This window comes from Festucalex cinctus, chromosome 7, assembly GCF_051991245.1.
Source record: "Festucalex cinctus isolate MCC-2025b chromosome 7, RoL_Fcin_1.0, whole genome shotgun sequence".
Taxonomy (NCBI): Eukaryota; Metazoa; Chordata; class Actinopteri; order Syngnathiformes; family Syngnathidae; genus Festucalex; species Festucalex cinctus.
In genome coordinates, this window is record NC_135417.1 from 8,416,497 (window position 1) to 8,437,971 (window position 21,475).

Consider the following 21,475-nt stretch of genomic DNA (forward strand, 5'->3'; position numbering starts at 1 on the left):
CACCCTGTGTTAGTCGAAAAGGGACTGACCCAGTAATTTGGTCAATTTCACCCAATTTTCTTTTTTTTTTTTTTTCGTTTTGTTTAATACAACCGAAAATAATTGGTCATTTTGGACAGAACAAACATTAAAAAAAAATTAAAAAGTGTTGTACTGTTAAAAAATAAATAACTAAATAAATTAATTAATGAAAAAAAATTTTAAAAAAAGGAAAAGGAAAAAATGACCAAAAAAGTAGTTTAGTAAAGATAAAACAAAAAAAAACCATTGGGTTGTTTGATTAGAAAAAAAAAAAAATCGAGAAAATGTGGTTTTGTACAAAACAACTGAAAAATTTGGGTCATTATTCAAAAATAAATAAATAAATAAATTGGGTTGTCTTATCGGCGGCACGGTAGTCGAGTGGTTAGCACGTCTGCTTCCCAGTTCTGAGGTCTCCGGTTCGAGTCCAGGCTCGGACCTTCCTGGGTGGAGTTTGCATGTTCTCCCCGTGCCCGCGTGGGTCTTCTCCGGGTACTCCGGTCTCCTCCCACATTCCAAAGACATGCATGGCAGGTTAATTGGGCGCTCCGAATTGTCTCTAGGTGTGCGTGTGAGTGTGGATGGTTGTTCGTCTCTGTGTGCCCTGCGATTGGTTGGCAACCAGTCCAGAGTGTCCCCCGCCTACTGCCCAGAGCCAGCTGAGATAGGCGCCAGCAGCCCCCGCGACCCTTGTGAGGAATAAGCGGTCAAGAAAATGGATGGATGGAAGGGTTGTCTTATCAAAACAACCAAAAAAATTGTGTCGTTTGATGAGGAACAACCAAATAATTGGGTTGTTTAAAAAAAAAAAAAAAAACACCAAAAAATTGGTCATTTTGTAAAAAACAAAACAAAAAAAACAATTGAAAAATCTGGGTCATTATATGTGTAGAAAAAAAATGGTTTTATTAAAAACAGCCAAAAAAATTGGGCTGTTTTGTTAAAAAAAAAAAAAACAACAACATAATAAATTGGGTGATTTTGAGAAAAAAAATAAAAAATATTTTTTTTTAAAAAACTTGGGTTAAAACAAGTCATTTTCTATATATATAAAAAATAGGTTATTTTGGAAAAAAAAACATTTTTGTCTTAAAAACAAACAAACAAAAAAAGGGGGGGTTTTGTACAAATCAACTGCAAAAATTTTATACAAAAAAACCCCCCAAAAAAAACAAAAGACAAAAACAAACCAGTCAATTTGAAGTAGCGGGTTGGTCACATTTTGACCTACATTGGATTATTTTTGAACCAACACTTTTTCGGGTGAATAGTGTGTTTGAGTCCACAACTTTTGAGCCATTCTCGTCTCCTGAAAATTTGACTTGATTCAGTGGGAAAGGCGTGCCTGTAGGTGGGCAATGGCGTCAAGCAGAGGTACATTGGCCACCATTGATCTCGAACCCTGTGCACTGTACAACAGGTGTTATAATTTGGCTTTGTGCACTACGTTTGCAGGTTACATGGGTGCAAGACAAGCACCAAATGAGCAAGTACAGTATTTGTCATTGACTGTTGTTAGCAACAGAGCGGGCGAGTCAACATCCATGAACGTTTTTTTTTTTTTTTTTTAAACAAGTGTCACAACTTCATTTTGACACTTTCTGCCTGGGAAAAAGAAATGAATTTTCATTCCATCTTAAGTGCATCAATCTGCCGGCAAATTAACGGGGAAGTGAGATGTCACTCGTGGGACTGCCGGCAGACGCTCGCTTGAGAGGCGCTATGGAGAAGAAAAAAGAAAAAGGCGGGAGAGGCCAAATGAGGAGAAGAGAAAAAAAAAGAATGTGGAAAGCGAGAGTGAAGAATAATGTTGAAGGGAGGAGAAGGCGGGAAGAAGGCAGAGGCAGCTAAGCAGAACCAGCCAACCCTCACAAGCCAATCAGGCCTTCATTAGCCCGGGCGGGAGGGATCGATGGCCGGCCCGCATCAATTAAGCACCGCAACGCGCACGCGCACACGATACACTCACATCACAAACAACTATTCTGCTGGAGAGGAAAAGCTACAAAAAAAAATATGCATCAAATCCGTGCATTCATTTTCAGGGTTGCGGGTGAGTTTGAGCCTGTCCCGGTTGACTTTGTGCGAGGGGCCAGCCAATCAGAGGGCACACAAATACTCAAACGCATTCATATCAAGTCGTCAATATTCAATTGGAATCATAATTAGCATTTTGGAAGACACAATGATATGAACCTTACATTTAAAAGGAGAAGTCAACCCAAAAATGTTGTTTACAATACTACGTAAGGCTGGGGATATTGTGTTCTATTGCAATAAAAAAAAAATGGAACCTACCAAATGAAAGATTAGAGTCTCTTCTTTCATCAGGAAAAAAAAAACTATGTTTGTATCTGTTTCCATTTTGCAACAATTAGCATTAGAATATAGCTATAAGTTTCAGCATTATTCACAAATCTGTTTAAAACAGTGGGGAAAAGAGCTTGTTGCAACACGGCCCTGGATGATCTCTTATACTCTGCTGCCACCTGCTGGCAGCTTTTTGTAATACCATTGTTAAACATCCTCTTCAGGTCAGAGGCTGGGTCAAAGCCTTCTGTATGCACGAGCAAAAAAACAAACAAAATAAAACGTATTAATACGTCATTGGGACATTTGCAGTATTTAAAATATAACGTTTTTATACGTTTTGGGGATCAAATGAGTAAAGGATTTCCAATTTGACTTTTATATGGACGACATTCCATATAGCAAAATAGTAGAAAAGTCTTTCTCTTACTTGGTTCATTAGTAAAAATATGAATATTTACATTTATAATTGAATCCAATAGTTACATTAATCATGTATCGTGTATGTTTTATTGAACATGACCTGATCAAAAACATAAATAATAATTGAAATCAATTACAACCACAGCGCTATGTACATAAAGTGGCAAAAATACACACAAATGACACATTTACATTCCTGTGGCAGAACAAATTTACCATAGTACATAATTATGCATCCAGATAACGACCAATCACGTCTCGCCTATGTTCTGGGTTATAGTCGTGTGACGGGCGCCTTTTGGCACTGTGATGTCATTTTCAGTCGACAACAAGTGGCACTACGAGACAAAATGGCCGCTCCCTGAGGTTAGATAAATTTTGCTGCTTAACTCATTCACTGCCTTTGACAAGTATACTTGTCAATTGTATTTTTTAGAGCGGTGCTAAATGGGGGCGAATCTGAGCATGCTCCACTGTAAATATCAAACTTGGAAACAACTTTACTGATGCCCAACCACCGGTAGATGACATCATTGCCCCATTTTATAGGAAATAAACACAGTTTCAGAGTCCATGGGAGAAATGGCTGTATTTTGGCAAACCTACATTTTTCTGCTGTCAATTATAAAAGAACGGGATGGGACAAAAAGTAGGGAGTCTATTCTGTTATTTGGTAGATTCGGTTTATATATAATTATTGAATGTAATATCACGTGAGTATTGGAAATGTAAAAAATTTCTATAATGACTGGCAGTGAATGAGTTTTAATAATTAATATTCCACAAATGCAAATATTCATCAGCAGAATGCCAACCAGTCAATTCTATTTCGTAGTCTTCATACGAATATGCTGATGAGCTAATCAATCCATTTGCGTTCAAACAAACACCACCAAAATATGTCTTTTAAATCCATCAAAAGTCCTGAAGGCATTTTTTTTCCAAAGACAATCTTTCCCCGATTCGCTCGCCGACGCGCACACACATCGATAACAGCCAATTACACACGCGCTCGCACGCGCAGGCTGACAAAAACACACAATTACACACGCTGGGGACACACGTTTTATTAACACTCAATTACACACACGCATAAATCACTGGCCGGCCACGAGGGGAGACGGATTTGCCATCTTTTGTCTTTTTCGCTTTTAGAACAACAACAACACAAAGTCACATTTTATAATAAACACAACGTAATTCTTTTCCTTTTTGGCTTTTATTTTCTTTCCTTCACTTTTAGTTTCTAATTTGTATTGCATGTTCGATATTCAATAAACCAAACCAAACAAAAAAAATTGCCACCCCCCCACCCCACCCCCAAACACGCAGTCACAAATAAGATTATTTGCATAACATCGAGAACAAACTTGACTAGACGAGAAACAACGAGAATGTATCAAGAATCACGAGACGCTAAGCTAACTTGGGCTGTGGAGTTGCACAGGGAAATAGAAGTAATAATCCGACAAAAACACACACTTCTCAGTCAGGCTTATATAGACAGCGAATCCTGGAATTATCTGATTGGCTGTTGACTAGGTAAATAGATTAAAAATTCCTGACATCACATAGCTTCTGACATCGCATAGCATCTTACCAGTTGAAACTAGATGCTGGTTACATTAGTTCAAAACAGACACTTGACCACAGGGTCATGTCCCAAACATAACCCTTGTATGACCTGAGTCATGACAGTAAACATAACCCTTGCATGACCCTAGTCATGACAGTAAATGACCAAACATACCCTTGCATGACCCTAGTCATAACAGTAAACATACCCCTTGCATGACCCTAGTCATGACAGTAAACATAACCCTAGCATGACCCTATTCATGACAGTAAACATAATCCTTGCATGACCCTAGTCATGACACTTTTTTATTTTAACAAATTTAATACATTTTGTTTTATCCAAAAGGAAAAATTGCATAATTTTAGTGTTTACTTTTTTAAATTTGTCTTTAAAAAAAATTACGTATATTTTCTTGTTTTGTTCCAAAAAATAAATGATCATCCTAATCGTGATTTCAATTATTACCAATATGATCGTCATCAATATTTTCTTCATAATCGAGCAGTGGTTAAAAAAAGATAAATAAAATTGCCATTTTCACGTTTAAAAATAAAAGCTATTTTGACCATCAGGAATTTGATAACGTCATTATTTTTCATGTACAATTAACACCTTTAAAAAGGCATTTTGGCAATTGTCGACTGAAAATAACATCATGTATTGACAACCAATCATGGCTTACCTCACGTTTAAAAGTTGTTTTTTTTGTTTTGTTTGTTTTTTAAATCAGCTGGATGTATCATACCAAAATGTGGAAAAAGTGAAACCTGCGAATCCTTCCCGTACGCACTGTTCAGTCGGTTCCACCTGAGTGCACAGATGACGTCAAAGCCCCCCCCCGTTCCAAATATACGCTTGAAAATATTCAACGGCAGCGGGCTCCATTAGCTCGGCGAGCCCCCGCCAGTCACCCGCTCGCTCGCCGCCGGCATTGACACATCAGTCTCCCCGCCTCTAACGCGATGTGACAGTGTGGAGATTATAATATCTGCCTCGTATTACCGGGGCATTAAACGCCATTATGGCTCCCCGCCCCGCCCTGCGCTCAGGTGCGGCCCTCGCTCCTGCCCCGTTCGGGGAAATTGGGAGTGGACCTTGCGGGTAAACGGAGGGAAGGAAGGAAGGATTGGAGGAAGCGGTTAGGGGGAGTTTTCTTTCTTGGGTATTTTCATACATGTGGAGTGCATGCAGGAGATCGGCGTGCACAAAGTACGTTTATAAACAACTTTGAGAAGATTTCCACAATTATCAGTGCATGCTGTTGTGATAATTATGAGGGAAATACGAAGGACATCCACAGAATCAAATCCACCAAAATTGCACCACAACTTAGACCTGATTTTATCTGGTCTCACGTAAATGAATGAAATGAAGAAAACTAGATTTTTATGAATGGACATTGTGCTACTCTGGTGTGCACACCTTGGCCACTTGGGGGCAGCGTAATACAGACAGAATGATGGACGTGAGATTGTTGCAGCTCCTCAGTAGTCTCTTCGCAGAGGATAAAGAATGCATGCTTGTGACTTTTTGTTAAATTATCTGCCTTACATGTGTTGCTCAAAAACAAAAATTATAACAAAAAAACTACAGTTTTGAGTTCTTTCGAACCCTACCCCAAGAACCATTTGGTTTAGAATCCAAGGACTATTTGATGCTATACTGAACCAGTGGAAAACAGTTGGCCCTATATATATATATATATATATACTTAACTAAAATATAAATGCAACACTTTTTTTTTGCTGCCATTTTTTTTCGAGGAACTCAAAGATCTAAAAACACAATATCACAATTTCTGTCAAATATTGTTCACAAACCAGTCTAAATCTGTGATAGTGAGCACTTCTCCTTTGCCAAGACGAGTCATCCCACCCAGGCTTATTATAGCTATGGAATTTTTTATTTTAGTTAGTTTTGATTTCATTTTGAGTTTTGTTTGGTTTTTAATTAGTTTTCAGGGTTGTTCTGTTAGTTGTTTTTTTTTTAAATTAGTTTGAGTTATTTAATGTTTCGTTTCAGTTTACTTTCAGTTAGTTTCAGTATTAGTTTTATTTTTATTTTTTTTAAATATGTATTACTTGTTTTAGTTTTTTCGTTAGTTTTAGTTTACTGAAATAACTTGATCCCACCTCACAGGTGATCAGTGCACAGGTGTGCCTCAGACTGACCGAAATAAAAGGCCACTCTGGAAGGTGCAATTGTGTTTTATTGGGGGATCTGGGGACTCAGAAAAACATTCTGAGTATCCAGAATACCTCCCCACCTAAGGCACACCTGTGCACTAATCACGGTGTCTAATCAGCATCGTGATAAGGCACACCTGTGAAGTGGGATGTATTATCTCGGCAAAGGAGAAGTGCTCACTATCACAGATTTCAACTGGTTTGTGAACACTATATGAGAGAAATTGTAATATGGTGTTTTAGATCTTTGAGTTCATCTCATAAAAAAAATGGGAGCAAAAGTACAAAAGTAGATTTTTGTTGAGTATAAAATAGATGCAAAATTTGTGGTAACCAAATGTCGCACCCCAGCCCGGTAGTCAAAATGCAGCGAACGCCGGGATGAAGCCGTTTCGTTAACGAGCGGTCGCACGGCGTCAAGCCGCATGATTTAAAAGGCGCACGCCTGATTTCCCGCGACCAACCGCAATTTGTTTGCCACGCGAAGAAAAGCGCTTCCACCGAACGGCCTTGTTGTTTTAATGAGACAAATTAATAAATAAGGATGAATTAGCGCGGGCGGGGCGGCAGACAGCCGTCGTCTCGCCGCTGCTCCATCAAGCGCGCGGGGATGTATTCGTGGGGCGTCGTTAACGCTTAATAAGTAAGTGATTCATTATGATTAGCGTGCGCGCCCATTCGCCGTAATGGGCCCTCTCTGCGCTAGCAATCAACTCCAGAACTGTTTATCCGCACAGAACCCCCTCCGATCCATCTCTGTCTCGCCCCCTCCCCCGATAACTACGCCATCCTGATGCTGCCGCCCTTTGTGGGGCGGCGGCCTCCATCAATCTGGGCGTTATTTGCGGGAGGGAGGGAGGGGTCACGCTGTCACCACCAGGAAGTAAGAAGGTGGGAAGATGGTTTCATATGTCAAAAAGCAGGCGACGTAATTATCATTTTTGGAGTTGGGGAGGACGGGGGGAGTGGGGGGAGGTCGTTAAGCACTGCGGCGTTTGTAACACGATCGTTTAGTTGAACGTCTCCGGGGGACGCTTGGCGTATTGTCTCGCACTTGAGGATGTATTTAACACAACGGTGATGAAGCGTCGGGAGCAGAAGCACTCGATATTGTATTTATGCAAATACTGGCCATGGGGAGGGGGAGGGGCCTATTTGAGGCGAGGCCTTTCATTTTACAAGACGGGAAAATCTACTGAGCACACCGGTTTATAATCCAGAAATACGTTTTTGTTTCTCTCCTCATGCAGCTGCTAAGAGCCCGTCTCATCTGGTCACTATAGACTCAATATATCCCATGATGCATTGTACCAATTCCAGAGTTGAGTTGCGTAAATCTTCTATGACGTCTACTGTAATTTTTTGTTGTTGTTGTAATTTTAATTCATTACTTACACAATTTAACGTTAAACAACAACTTTTCATTTTCAATATGAATGACATTGAACTTTTTTCTAAGTCTCAATTTTCACGCCCACTTTCATACATACAACTGAGCATCATTACCAGCTCTTTGATACTGCTTAGTGACGCACTTGGCTTAGTGCGTTGTCCCGTAACCCAGAGGTCCTGGGTTCGAATCCCACCTCTGACTGCACATTGCAAATATATCCGTGGCAATTATGCTTAGTGATATAAATGTATACCAGTTATACCAGGAAATGCATTGCAATTTCACTGAAATGATTAACTCTTTGACCGCCAAAAACGTTTAATAGAGATCAGTAAAATCGCGCCGTATGCCGCCATAAACGTTAAATCATGTCCACTGTTATTACTATACTTTTTTTTTTTTTTTTTTTTTCCTCAGTGCAACGTCTAAGTGCAGCGCTGCCCGGTCAATGGGTTGTGGAATCAAAAACACTAACTATGGCCAGCAGATGGAAGCATTGTATCTATTTTCGTGAATGATCAAAGCCTTTGTCATATCATTTTTTTTTTCTTATTTGATAATGTCTGGCAGTAAAAGAGTTGCATGTTGGCTCGCTGTTTCAGATGACACTTCAAAATAAATCCGCCATTAGCCACGAATCTGAACAAGGCAAGTTATCGCAGTCCTTAGAGGAATTGCCCCCCCCCCCCCCACAGAGGACCTGGATCAAGCCCCACCTGGACCATATTTTAGTACATTCGATGGTTCGATACCAACTGACTATTGTATCAGGAAATGGATTATAATTTCTCTGAAATGATTAAATCCCACCTTTGACAGATTGCAGTTCAAGTTTTCTTTTATCTTTCAACTTCAATTAAAACTTTCTAATTTTCCCACAATTTATCTTTCGATTTACTTCAAAAGCATTCAGCTTAACATTCAGCTTTTAGCATTCCCACGCAATTTCTTCAGAAATTGCACTTAGTCTAGTTAATTGTAGTTCAACTATTGGATGGTGCACATTTTAGTTCGTTTGCAATATGCATATTGCATGAGCCAATATCGCGACATCGATATTTTTTCAAAATATTGTGCAGGCCTAATTCAGAGGGATTACGATTCGACGTGGTGAGGCTGTAGCTTTTCTCATGTTTATTAACTCATTCACTCCCAAAGACGTATTTATACGTTTTTTAGGTTTTTGTATGAAGGCTTTGATGCAGTTTCTGAAGTGGAAGCTGAAAGCGATGGTAATTATTACAAAAAAAAAGTGTGCTTCATCTGTTTCATAATGAAACAGATGAAGCACACTTTTTTTTTTTTTTTTTTTTTTAATAACTACTATCACTTTAAGCGACCACTTCAGGTCAGAAACTGCATCAAAGCCTTCATACAAAAACTCTAGCAAACAAAAACCTAAAAAAACGTATACGTTTTTGGGAGTGAATGAGTTAATATGCAATAACATATAAACACTCTCATAAGAACAAACTATCCAAGTGAATTTATAGCAAAGAAAAAACAAATCTGCCGCAAGATCTCTTGTAAAAGATGATTCGATACGCATCTCGATACATGGGGTGCGAAGGATGCAACGATTTTAAATCGTCTGATTTTCCGATTTGAAGGCAACGTTGTTTGCTCGTTTTAAATACACGTATAATTCGATTTGTTTTATTTTTAGTGAGACGGAGATTTTTCTACATGTTTGTGCATGTTTTATAGTCAAATAAGTTTGACGGTTTAAAATGACTGCTGATGCGAATTCCCGTTCGCCCTTCGACGGAGTTTTCAACTATATGTTTGTCTGCCGGAATGTCGGCGCAAACGAGACGGGGTGGAACAAACAAGGCGGCAAAGAAAACGGTAACAACTCCACTTGACAGCCGCTTTTGCCCGAGCCATTTTCCAGCCGTAAAGCTTTGCACTTTCCACTCGCACCTCCTCGAATGTTCATTGGCCAGAAAATTATTTCTGCAGTCATTTCGCCGCCATTGTGAGCCGGCAATCAATTTCTCTTCTCTTGGTGATGGCCGCGCGTTGTGGCCACAGAAGTTTGACCTTCTCGAAAAGATCCATCAATTTATCCGTCCATCTTGCAAGCTATCCATTAATGTGTTCGTCTTGCCGCTGTTGTTTGTCTTTGGCTCGCTTCTCGTCTGGCCGCTAAAGTGGCTTTAAAGTCATGTGCTCATCAAGACCCGGCGGCCGGGTGTCGTTTTTTTTTTTTTAGGGCAATTATAGCAGCGCGGCGGAATGAGTCGCTTGCGGAAAATGACGGCTATTTGGACGGGGGGGGGGAAGAATATGCACTTGAGACAAAGGGAAACCCATTTGGAGCGCGGCTGTCGGCGTTGAACCTTTGCCAGTGGGCAAGGTCAGGCTGAGGCTAAATGACATCACATTAGCAGCTGCGGGGTCACGGTATCGCTTGCCGGCGTGGTTGTTTTCCCCCTTTTTTTCCGTGGCGACTGGATTGTTCAATGCTAACGCAGCCTTGATGCGTCACACTCGTGCCTTCGGATCGCATCTGATGGCTTAAGACTTAAAAGGCGTGGAAAAAAAAGCTCCACACTCTCTTCCTAACTATTGAGCTTTAGCCCTCATTCACTCGCGGCCATTTTGACTGAAGCAACCCCCTTCCTGTTTTAGTGAACCTTGACTGATTTTGCAAGGTCCACAGAATACGCTGTTCTATTGCTATAAAAACATGGAACCTAGCAAAAGAACTATTAGAGTCTCTTCTTTCATCAGGAAGAAAAAATATATTTTCTGTTTCAGTTTTGCGGCACTTAGCGTTCGAATATCGCTAAGTGTCACATTCCTGGTGAAAACACTGGCAAAAAGAGCTTGTTGCAACATGGCCCTGGCTGATCTCTTATACTCTGCTGCAACCTGCTGGCCGTTTTTTGTAATAACCACCATTGTTTTAAAGGGATACTTGACTCATTGAACAATTTTCAGCAGTGAAAAGTTAATATTTTGTCAAGAATGAAGTTGATAACTTCATTATTTTTTATGTACAATTAACACCTTTAAAAAGTAATTTTTCTACTTGCTGTTGACTGATGATGACATCACCTGTGCTGAGGAAGTAGGTAACGGCCAATCATGGCTCACCTGTTTTCTGAGCCATGATTGGTCTAATGTAATCATGTATTACATTATTGGGGATTTATTACATTTTCAGGTGAAACTTTTTCCCAAAACTGATAAGATAAAATGTGACCAATTATGTAATATATATATGTTAATTTCCAGCCCAAAGTTCTACATGTGTTTTGAGAATCTATGACTCATATATATTTAAATGGAGGTCAGTCTATTTAATCATGTAAATAAGCTATTACATTATCTGTAAAAATGTATTTGCAATATCACATCAGTCAGGATTGTTTATTACATTATTGGTAAAATTATTACATTATTGGGTTTTAAAACATTTCAGTGCAAATTTATGCCATTGTCAGGAAAGTATAACATGCAATACCCCGTAATAAATTAGTTGATTACTATACTTCTTGAAATTTTTATGAAAATGTTTAAGACCTCTGGGAACTGTTTCATTGTATAAAAACTGCTTGATGTCTATCTAATATGGTTTTGACGTTCTTTGGTAAAGATTCAATAATTATAGTACACTTAAGCGACGCTGCTGTGAACGTTTCTGTTCATCAAGTGAAATCGAAACGTTTACTGCCACAAACGAATATATTCGTCACATATGTTTTTCAAGCAGTAGGCACGGTAGAGGGTCTCAACCGGCTGAGCTGTAAAATTTGGATTTGTAAACCAACAGAACGTCGCATCGCTTTGGATTCGAGATGAGCACTTTTTGAGTGGAAGACAAGACTGGTAGTAGTAGAAACACCAACACGGAAGTCGGGCAAGTTTCGGCGCCTCACGATCGTTGCGGTCGATAGACGAAAGCGCTTGTTGTGATGGTGAGAAAAGATGACGCAGTTCACGGAATGAACTGAAACGTGAGACGTATCCAAAATGTTTCAAAACGCGGACGAGTGACAACAATGAAAAGTTGATTCCGCGCTGGCGCGGTTGCCTGTTGTCGTTGTGGACTAACTGCCTCTCCGTGGGTTTCTCCTGCCACGTCCTCTTCCGCGTCACTCATTTTTTCCTTCCTCCCCTCTGCCCAGCCACGAACCTCTCCATCCTCATCTCTCGCCTCCTTTTCCTTATTCACGCTCTCTCGCTCGCTCTCTTTCTCCGTCTGTCCCTTCCAATCTAGCTGGCCCGTCTCGCCGTCTGCCAGGACAGTATTATATATTCCAGTCTCATGCTTTACATGATTTGGGCAATAGATGAAGCCATATCCCGCTCTCGCCGCCTCGCCCTCCCCCCGCCCTCGCTCCCTCGCCTTGTTGTTTAATGTTTCAATTTGGAGGAAGCAAACATTCAATCAGACAGATTAACTGTTTAATGCATGTCATCAGTCAAACTGTCGACGAGGAAATCGCACCCCCGCCACCGCCGCCGCCGCCTCGCTCGGCCTGCCGCCCCACCGCACACACAAACACGCACGTATATGCACCCCCCCCCCCCAAGCAACTGCTGCGACGTCCTTCTCACTCTCTTGCTCTGCAGCCCGTGATGTCGACTCTCATATAGACGAGCGTGCGCGCACGTCACGGCAGAAACACGTTTGAGTGAGACGACGACTTGCATGACAAACACCAGGCTGCCGTGAGACACGCAACCAACGATCGGTCTCACTTTTCCAACAACGTGAGCGTCGCGTTGTAAAGTTCGATGGGAACTTTCACCGGGTCTTTTATCTTGAACGCTCGCTCTACTAATAATAACTGTTTTGTTCTCAGGTTAGATCCCAAAAGCGCAGACACAAATAAGATTTTAACTCTTTATTTGCAAAACATCGAGAGACGTTGAACAGACTTGACTAGACGAGAAACAATGAGAATGCATCGAGAATCACGAGACGCCAAGCCCCCGTTGGGCTGTGGAGATGCATAGATGAACCGAGGTAATAATCCGACAAACACACATTTCTTGGTTTGGCTTAAAAAGTTAATTATTTCGGATTGGCTGTGGCTAGACATGTGGGTAACAGGACTGACATGGAATTACCTGATTGGCTGTTGACCAAGTCAAGGGTTTAAAGATTCTTGACATCACATACCTCCTGACATCACATAGCGTTTTTCCAGTTGAAACCAGATGATGGTTACAAAAGTTCAAAACAGACACTTGACCTCACTTCATGACCCTAACATAACCCTTGCATGACCCAAACTTAACTCCGGCATGACACAGTCATGACAATAACAACCAGGAGACTTGCATATTCACAGTTTAACTATTTAGTGGATGCCGGAAAGATTAAGTATACAGCTGTGGAGCCTTATCTGATGAACGCGGAACAAGGCTTGCCCTACTCAAAATAGACGCTAATCTTATCCTACCTCTGCCGTCCACCCATTCTATGGCATCATCTATCCTTCCTTCCCTTCTTTAGTCTTTCCTCTGGTCTCTTTAGATCTCCCTAATTTGTTGGAATTTAAGATTCTGGTTTGCAACTCTGTGGGTAGTAGGTAGGTGGTGTCTGGTCGTTGCTGGATTTCACTTTGTTTCATCTTTCTTTTCTCTGATCCTTCCTCTGGTCTCCTGACAACTTCACGACTCTGACGGGACTCTGAAGTATTCGGTTGAGGTGAAGGGTATGGGATTTATTTTTTTTTTTTTAACAGGTTTCAGGTTTCATTCACTCTGTCAATGCAGTTGAATGCCCAAGATAGAGCCAAGACTTGAATCCCAGTTAAACATTTTTGAAAACATCTGAAAATGGTTCAAATAAAGTATGAAATATTTCCTGTACATTTAAAAAAGGTTTTATGATGATGGTATAGCAAAACTGTTTTGAAACTACCGTGCTACAGTATACAGTATCTGCCATCTGGCTATCGGACTTCCTGCTTGCGGCTGTTTTTTTTTCTTCATTGAAGAAAGAACTTGTATTGGATAATAAAAGGCCAGTTTTCATCAGAGGTACAGGTCAGGCTCCAGCAGAGTGCGACAAGCTAGCTACACTTGGCACCCCCTGACGCCTCTCTTCATTTTTACTTTATCTCCCTGTGCTGTGGAGCATCTCGTGTATCTTCCCCCCGCTCTCCCAAACCCTCCACTCTCCGACCACAGCGCAGAGGGTGGCCAAACCTGGTAAGTATTGACAGGGAGCTCCAGTGACACGGAGAGAGCCAGTCGATGGCCAGACACCCGGGGCCAAGGGTCAATGACAAAAAAGGGAGGCCCGCCCGGAGAGAGCCAAACGGGGGAAGGCGGCTGATAGATGGAGGGGGGGGGTCACGACAGATGCGCGCTCAGATAAGCAAAAACTTGAGGACGGGAATGCAAGGTGAAAGTCGAAAAGAGAAGGATCGACTAACTAAAGTCACAAATGTTTGTGTTTGGAAGGGCAGCACGTCAGCATAACAAGTCTGAAGTTCTGAAGTCTGAAACTCTGCTTCCTTCCTGTACGGGTTTCTCACTCTACGGCTTCAATCGGACAACAAAATGTACAAAAAAAATCTCACAAGATTTGAGCTCGCTAAGCATGTGAAATGAGTACATGACAATCGATTTACAAATCGCTGTGTCCAACTGTTTCATTACTGTAACAGTGTGGGTGCGACGAAGATACTATAAAATGGTTCCTCTCACATTCCAGCTCTCCTCGTTTGATTTTTAGTTTTTTAGAGCAAACTTCAACAGGAAGTGGCAATGAACATAAATTGTGCATTATTTGCCAAAGTGCTGCTTATTGAGAAGTGAGTTGAGATGATTATAGTCCATTTTTGTTTTTTTTTCTTTTCTTTTTTTTAATGCTTTGACTACTTTCCAGACTGGGTTTGCTAGTTTTTTATCATTTTTAGTGAAAATGCTTTGTTTTATTTTAGTTTTAGTTTTTTTAAGTGTATTTCTTGTGTGCATCACATTAAGTATTTTGAAGCAAAGACTGAACAATGAAAACATTTAAAGGGATACTTGACTAATTGAGCCATTTTCAGCAATAAAAAGTATATAATTATACTTATTTTGTCTATAATTAATGTGGTAACTTCATTATTTTTCATGTACAATTAATACCTTTAAAAAGTATTTTTTTCTACTTGCTGTCGACTGATGATGACATCATGTGCTGAGGAAGTAGGTAACAACCAATCATGGCTGAGTTTACTAACCAAACCCAGAAAACAGGTGATATGCGATACAGGGCTCACGATAACGATTGTCTCACGATGTGACGATACCGCGATTATCGATATATTGTTCAGGTAATAAATCCACGATAATCTATGATAAAACTAATCATAAAATAACAATAATAATAATAATAATAATAATAATAATAATGATAATATAATAATAATAACTATAATAATAATAATTGTTATTATTAATAATAACAAATAATCAATACAGATAATAAATGATAAACAATGATTCATATTATAATAATAAAAAACAAATTATATATATATATATATATATTTTATATATAACAACGACAAAATAAATAATAATAATAATCATAATAATCATAATAATAATATAAAACTAAGCTCATGAGCCTTCTTCTTCTTCTTCCGTCCATTTCCCCGCCACTCTTATGAGGTGCTCCCCCTAGTGGCCCGCCAAGTAATTGCTCAATAAGTCATGAACAATGGAGCCGTTTTATAGTGGCTGTATTTTAACTACAAATATCGCGATACTTGCGTAGACGTATCGATAATCTATCGGGAGACAAAGTATCACGATTTATCGCGATATCGATTTACCGTCACACTCCAAGTGTCATCGCTTGGTCCCCTGTGAATCGCCGTTTACTGTATCTCGATGAAAAAAAAAAAAAAAAAAAAAAAAGTCATTATCGTTCCTGGTATTGAAATCAGCATAAGTGGAAATTGACAAAGACGCCGAGGAAGTTCACGATGACGTCGGGGTGGGGGGGAAAGAGAGCGGGCGGGATTGACATAAGCGTTCCTCGGGGAAATGGGACAAGTGAGAGCGCGCGCGCACGCAGCGTGTTGCGTATTGACCGAGAGAGTGTCAGTATGTATCGAACAGCGGGAGGTAAGAGAGTCAGCCTCCATCTCTCCATCGGATATCAGTCCCTACTCCTCTAATCATTTCCTTCCTTTCGGCCCTCTCTTCTTTCTAATGCAATTATCCTTCTTCATTCCCGCCCTCCTTTTCTCCCCCCCCTCAGCCGTCCGTCTTTGTTTCTCGGCCTTCCATCCTCCTTTTCCTCCTCGCTACTTTTTTATTCTTTGTGAACCTTGGGTTTTTTGGTTTTTTTTTCCCCCTCCTCCATCTTCTCTTTACCTTTCCGCCTGCCCGCTTGCGGCTAACAACGCGGCGTCTGCCCGTGTCAGTTGTATTTAACGTCGCTAGCCGCCTCCTCTGCGCTCTTTTTGATCTTTAATGATCAGCCTCGGTGTGTCACAAAAACAAAAAAAACAAAAAACAAAAGCCATGTCTGAAGCTGTGCAACGTGCTTGAACGCGGATTAAAAAGTCATTCAAGTGTAAAAAAAAAAAAAGTTAACTGTTGTAATTCTGTTTGGTAAAGATGCATCCAAAAAAAATATTGTTGTAAATAAATCGGGTGAGGTTGTTGTTGTTCCTTTCAACGGGGAAACTCACACTCAACAGTTTGCTGGCAGCTTTTCTTGTGTGGCAGGAGGTTGGTTTGCCTGCAGGGCCCGTCATGGCACCTTGGCAGAATCTGTCGCAAGCGACTTGAGGTGTTGCTGTTGAGGTAAGAAGGTGGAAGAACGGAGGAAAGACCGAGCAGCTGGAGTCATCTAAAAAAACAAAAAAAAATAAGAAGAAGGGATTTATTTACAAATACAGTACTCAAAGAGTAAATACTTGTACTGGTATCGAAATTCCCTACTCGCCACAAAAGGTAACGTAATACTTTGATTGGCCATGGTGGAAGTCAGATGTGGCCACTCCCACAGCGGCACAGCCGCCCCTCTTCTTGCAGATCTGCCATTCAGCACTCATTTGCGAAATTACCAACATTGGATCTAACCTGCCTCAGCGCAGTTATGCCACACGTCGCACAGGATTTACACCAAAAAAACGAAAAGCCAAAGAAAAAGTAAAAACACTTGTTTTACTTGCTCGAGAGAGCTGATGACAAAACCACAAAAAGGACAAAGAAAAAGCAAAAAATAAAACACTTCCTTTAGTCTCTTGAGTGTTGCCGACATAAGATTTGGTGTTTGTTAGTTTTGCTTCCTGTAGACTCTCAAATGATGTTAACCTCATTAAATTGTCTCAACAAGAAATCCGAGCAGGTGCGAGGGAAGATATTTTCCTATTTGGGGGCTGAGAGAAGCGCTTTTGACTGCCTGCCAGTTTGCCTCAACACCACAACACGCAGTGTACGCCCAACACCTTTTAAATGCGTGTACAGTGTAAACAGGATCGAAATAGAAAGCGCACACACTGATAGCGATCTCACCTCGGCAGGGAACGAACATTCGTTTTCTTTCGTGACAATCGGAAGAGCGGCTTCCAGTTCGGCCCGCACCCGAAACAGATGCTTCCCCGGAAAATCCTGGAGCGCCGTTGCGAGGAACTAACACGACGCCAGAGAGAAGGCGCGAGAGTTATTCATTTGAATAATCCATTTTTCTCACCGCCAAGCCGATAGTTTGCAGTAGGGGTGGAAAACCTCTGGCTACCTCACGATAACGATTATCTCACGATATAACAATACCGCGATTATCGATATATTGCGCAGGTAATAAATCCATGATAATCTACGATAAAACTAATCATAAAATAATAATAATAATAATAATAATAGTAATAATAATAAAAATAAAAATAATAAATAAGCAATAAATACTAATAAAAAAACAATAAATAAATAATTCCTATAATATTAATAATAATAATTCATATTATAATAATAACATAATATAAATACATAATATATGTAAATATATAAATATATGTAACAAAAACAATAATATAATAATAAAATAAAAATAATAAAATTATATATATATATATATATATATATTATAAAATTAAGCTCATGAGCCTTCTTCTCCGGAAGACTTCTGTCCATTTCCCCGCCACACTTATGAGGTGCTCCCCCTAGTGGCCCGCCAAGTAATTGCTCAATAAGTCATGAACAATGGAGCCATTGGCTGTATATTAACTATAAATATCACGATACTTGCGTAGATGTATCGATAATCTATCGGGAGACAATTTATCGTGATATCAATATATCGTCACACTCCTAGTTTGCAGACTGTTGCTAACCAAAACAGCAGCACCCACTCTCAGATGATTACAATGTGGATCCCTGTCATTTGCAGTATTTAAGATTCCGCACGCTATCATGTGGTCACTCCAACTCCACATGAGGGATTTGAACACAGAACCTCTGAACTGTGAGGCAGACATGCTAACCACCAGGCTAACAACATGTTTCACAAATGAAGACAATTTGTTCCCCTGATAGGACAAAAATAAATATAAAAAAAAGAGCACGTGTCTTAAAAAAAACATTTAAAAAAAAAAAGTTCTCGTAATGATTGCAGCGTGGCTCAATAGTGTCACATAACGGAGTTAAGCAGCCATTAACGGCGTGAGCGCCTCCTGTCCAATTAGCCGCCGCTAATCCGCTGCTCATCCCCGCACTTTGCCACGCGCCGCTTGGCCTGCCGCAGATACTTTGATCGCGGCTCGGTGCTGCTCCCTCTTTGTGCCAGCACGGCGAATCGCGCTGACCCGACGCAAAACCCCCTGACCACCCACTCCGGCGCGCGCGCTCGCTCCGCCGCCCGCCAGGGAGGAAGAGACGCATCATCGCATCGCGCGCGCAAGCGGGAGGAAAGCGGCGGAGGTGTACCAAATGAGGGACTTTCTTTGACATCAAAATAAATACGGAAAATAAGACTTCACATGCTTACAAAGTTGGACTTTTATTTTGATTTTTTTTTTTTTTATAAAACAAAAGATGCTGTGTATTTTAAACTACCAAAAAAAAAATTCTTAGTATTGCCTGCTAGCTAAATGCTAACAACGCAAAACACCATACAGAGGCTAATGAATACCATTAGTGTACAATGGCTATTTGAACACAAAAAGTGGTGCAACACATGTAAACAGATATCACAGTTACAGGCATGCATTCTTTATCCTCTGTAAGGAAAAACAAACATTACTGAAGCTTACTGAAAACCTGCATGTGACCTTCACATGTCTGTGTGTAATACATTGCCCCCTAGTGGCCAAGGCACCCACACCACAAGGAATAGAACAAGTACAGTCGACCCCCACATACTTTGGTTAGGCATGGTCAAGCATGGGTCACGACTTTTAACGGATTTTACACAATGTATGCTGAAAATTTAGCTGTCAGAATGTGAGACTTCGGTTTTTAAGGAGTCGGGCTTTCAAAGGAGGTCTTGGCTTCCAGGCAAGGGCTTGTGATTTTTAACAGCTGTTACAAAATGGAGTTGAAATATTCAGCTGTCAGAATGTGTGACCTCGAGTTTAAAAGTTGTCAGGGTTTCAATTTCAAAGTAAGGTTTAAAATGAGGGTTTGGTTTCCATGCATGGTCACGATTGTAAACAGTTGTTACAAAATTGAGTTGGAAAATTTAGCTGTCGGAATGTGTGAGCTCGGGTTTTAAAGGAGCCAGGGTTTCAAAATGAGTGTTTGGCTTCTCTACAGGGTCACGGTTTTTAACAGTTGTTACAAAATGGAGTTGAAAAATTCAGCTGTGAGAATGTGCAACCTCATTTTTTGAAAGCAGCCAGGCTTTCAAAGTTAAGGTTTCAAATGAGGATTTGGCTTCGATGCACATCACGATTGGTAACAGTTACGACATGGACTTGAAAAATTCAGCTGTCAGAATGTGTGACCTCATTTTTTAAAGCGGTCAGGCTTTCAGTGTTAAGGTTTCAAATGAGGGTTTGGCTTTGACGCACATTATGATTGGTAAGTTACAAAATGGATTTGAAAAATTCAGCTGTCAGAATGTGTGATCTCGGTCACAACCTAAAAATAAAAATTTAAAATTCATATAAAGTTTGATAATAAAACTTTATTTTGACAGGTGTGCACCAGAAGTAGTCTAGCTACTTTACATTGATTGCAAGTCGGCATTAATATTAAATTTTAACGCGATATATTGTGCTCCGATGTGCACTTTGCACGAGTTAATAAGTATGTATTTTCAGCAAAAATAAAAATAGAACTTTATGTAAAATAAACACAATAAAATAAGTCTTAAACCATAAGTTTGGATTTCTAGTGTGCATCTTTAAACATATTTTCACTGAAGTGTCATTTTATTTTTAATTTGACTTCTGTTGGTTATTTTTAAAAAGTATTTTCAATATATTATGCATTGATATTTCACTTATTTTTAGCAATTTTTATTTTTAATTTGACTAATTCTGCACTAACATGCCTTTGCGCTTATTTATGCAAAAAAAAAAAATGTTTTTTTTTGTTCAGTAACAAAATAAAAGACACATTTCAAAATACTGTATATATAATTTCAGGAACGAGTGTTTTTTTTTTTTTTTTTCTAATCAATAATAATTCGTTGATTTCTTTCTGTGGTTGTGGAAAAATGAACGCACACGTCCGCACATCAGAGTGCATTGGAAAGACGCTTCCCGTTTTTCAACTCCCCCCCCCCCCCCCGTACCCCTCCCTAAACACCCCCCACTTCTCTCTCCCTCACTCTCTCTCTTTCTAAAAGGGGGGAGATCGAGAGAAGGGGGAGAAAAAAAAAAGCGGCAAGGAGGCGCGACTCGCAGGGCGGCACATAGCTGATCAATATTCGATTTAGTTGCTAATTTAGGGCCTTTCTATAGCTGTCATCCCGTGATGTATGAGTCCTAACCCGAGGTCGCCGCGGAAAAAGAAGAAGGAAAAAAAACACACACATGAGAGAGACAGAGAGAAAAATCAAACAGCAGTCAACTTTTCACTTAACAATAGAGCGACTTGAATATTATTTATGGGGGGAAAATGGATAGAGGGTTTTTCGCGGGGTGGCGAGGTGGGGGGGGGGGGGGTCTATGGGTGAATTGCTCCCATCGCCGGTGGCCGTGATGAAGCGCCTGCTTGTGCACGGACGCGCATGCGCGCGCGCCACCTTCGCGACCAAACGTGCCCGACGCGCGTCCATTTTGTCGCGTTCTACTTTCATTTATGACGTCACTTAATGGCGCGCCAATCGATCACTGTCCATAAGGATGTTATCAATAATTTGAAAAGCCATAACGACTCTATTCTGTCTGGAGTTTTTTTTTTTTAATGAAGGCGATGTAGCGTAATTAGTTCGAGATGCTTGATTTGAAGTGCTTGGAAATTAGCATAAAAAAAGAAGGAAGAAGAAGAAAGAAGAAAAAAAAAGCTTTGCTGATGAATTGATACGTCGACGGGGGAGAAATGTCGTAGCGGAACGACTCATAAACACACATCCATCACGGCGAGGCTGCTCGGAACCACATCATTCTTCGACGCTCCGTTTTCATTATCTAATGAGTGCGCGCT

At 40.4% G+C, this 21,475-nt stretch overlaps 1 protein-coding gene across 3 annotated transcripts in view; it reads right to left on the bottom strand.

The window, feature by feature from the left end:
- erfl1 (Ets2 repressor factor like 1) overlaps positions 1-21,475 on the bottom strand; it is a 118,331-nt gene that overhangs the window by 74,388 nt on the left and 22,468 nt on the right. For all 3 annotated transcript variants that reach the window (XM_077527311.1, XM_077527313.1, XM_077527310.1), the window contains exon 3: positions 16,573-16,733. The gene's annotated coding sequence lies outside the window, so the exon portion shown is untranslated. The remainder of the gene's footprint in view (positions 1-16,572; positions 16,734-21,475) is intronic.